Raw genomic sequence first — 2480 nt, 5'->3', positions numbered from 1 at the left:
TTATACGTTTGTAAGCGATGCATTAAGGGAAGTACAGCATCATCGTGAATACTATCAAATAAAATGAAATAGATACATTATAATCAGTAAAAATTTGTGTATACGCATACGTAATTAACTTATGAAAATATTAATATGGCTATTAGTTTTAAATATCATATATAAAATATCTTAAGTTCAATTCAGCTCTCAGCAAGTAATTATAAAACACTGATACAGTCCAGTAGAGAAAAGATTATGAATTCATATCTAAAATTATGTATTAACTGTTTCGTATGAATAAACAATTTTCATACTTACAAAAGTTTTTTGAATATTTTCTAAATTCTTATAGTGGGGGAAGTGGAGGCGGACTTGGACAAGGAAGTGGTCTTGGAGGAGGAGCTGGGCATGGTGGGGGAAGTGGACTTGGAGGAGGAGCCGGGCATGGTGGGGGAAGTGGACTTGGGGGTGGACTTGGACAAGGTAGTGGAGGAGGACATAGTGGGGGAAGTGGACAAGGAGGTGGACTTGGAGGAGGACTTGGACAAGGTGGTGGACATGGAGGAGGACTTGGACAAGGTGGTGGACATGGAGGAGGACTTGGAGGAGGATTTGGACAAGGTGGTGGACATGGAGGAGGACTTGGAGGAGGCTTTGGACAAGGTGGTGGACATGGAGGAGGACTTGGACAAGGTGGTGGACTTGGAGGACTTGGAAGTGGCATCAGTTATGGTGAAGGACATTCATCTCATCAATTCCATACTCTCCCAAATTGTCTTTATATTTGCTCCTTGAAACACTGTAATCCTGTTAAATGTCATTACAAATGCGTGCCTAAAGCAACATGCTTACCCGCAGGAAGTGGAGGAATATGGGGACGTAAAGGATCAGGATCTACTGGTATGCATATTAAAATATTATATTCATCTTGTTATATAATAAGGAAGTTACACAAATAAATTACATATATTTCAAAAATTCTTCATTTCTCCTCTTAATTAGTTTAATGAATATTTTGCTGTTATTGAAAATCATAATACTTGTTAGTTTACCATTAATAAACTATATATTCTATGTATCTATATCATTATGATTATTATTGTGTAATAGGTAACAATGAACTGGAACTCACGAAGCCTGTTTCGGAAAAAGTAGAAACTTTTGAATACAAAACTGAAGCTTAAGGTGAGAATTTTTTAATGAAACGTTTTTTCAGCATTCACAGAATGTAATATATAACAACAAATATAAGTACTAGAGAATATTGTAAATTTCTTTTCTTGTTTTATCTGACCTTAAAGAATTCAAAGGGTATTGAAAAACTAAGTTAATGAAAAACGCCTCGTTTTCCAATTATGAATATAAAACTGCATTAATATAGGAACATATAGGAATATTTCTTACCGTGTAAGTCACATATAGGCAAAATTGTTTTGAATCATCGAATTACGTTAGAATACTTTAAATTTTTGTATTATACCTCATGAAGATTGCCATACATATTCAACCACACTAAAGACTAATATAATTGCAAATTTACCTCTTTCACTTTATGTACTGATATAGAACACTTAAGTTGGCTAAAAATGAAGTCCTATATATTCATTTCTGTTTACAAGTAGCATCGTAGCCCGTCATACTTTTGTGGCCTAATAAGAAGTAACACCTAAAATATTCAAATAAAATCTTTCATTTACTTTATAGTATTAAATAAATATACTTTACAAAACTCTACATGAATGAGCACAGTTATGTATCCAGCCTGTGTAATTCAAATTTATTTACTCTAGCTGCTATTTACACGGGAGTATTTGTTACAGCCTAAAGTAATTATTCTAATAAACAAGTGATTTAATGTGGAAATGTTTAGAGCCAATCATTTCAAAACACCCGCTTTTTGTTTGTTGTAATATTTTTAAAATATTAATTCATTTCGTATTTGTTACCAGTTGAAATCTTAATTTCTTTGCAAAAAAATACGTTCTGTTTTTATATTTTATTCAAACTTCTACTCTCTTTCAGAGAAATCCTGTATGAAGCATTTCGACTTAAGCTAAAATGTCAACTTTTAATTTTTAACTTAAAATCGGATCACATTTATGCTCTGTGCGAGAAGACTCAGATATTTCGTTGAATGTAATTCCTACAAAATGAACTGTATATAAAATTTGTCGTACTTTGTTAAATAAATACGCCTTAACTACATACCCAAAAATGTTTTGAAAAGTCTGTTTATTAACACGAAATTATTACATACGTTTACCATTGTTTGATATCATCGCCATTTTCGCGTTGAAAATAACTTAGAAAGAGTTTGTTTGTTTGTAATTAATCACAAAGCTACACAATGTGATATCTGTGCTCTGCCCACCACGGGTATCGAAATTTAAAAGAAATATGCACCTATATATCATAAAATTCACTGTCATTACACAGATACATTTCCACTAGCAAAATATAATAAAGAATTTACAGTCTTAACTATAAGTTATAATTTT

General features: G+C 32.3%; 1 long non-coding RNA gene across 1 annotated transcript; it reads left to right on the top strand.

Annotated features, from left to right (window-relative positions):
• Nucleotides 1-616: 616 nt before the first annotated feature.
• Nucleotides 617-2197, top strand: LOC106477353. The gene is made up of 3 exons (XR_001291982.2): nt 617-882; nt 1093-1167; nt 2005-2197. It is a non-coding gene; the product is annotated as an uncharacterized LOC106477353 (long non-coding RNA).
• Nucleotides 2198-2480: the final 283 nt, after the last annotated feature.

Source organism: Limulus polyphemus, unplaced genomic scaffold (genome assembly GCF_000517525.1).
Source record: "Limulus polyphemus unplaced genomic scaffold, Limulus_polyphemus-2.1.2 Scaffold14470, whole genome shotgun sequence".
Taxonomy (NCBI): domain Eukaryota; kingdom Metazoa; phylum Arthropoda; class Merostomata; order Xiphosura; family Limulidae; genus Limulus; species Limulus polyphemus.
Note: the sequence above shows the minus strand (reverse complement) of the source record. Positions and strands in the feature narration are given on the sequence as shown.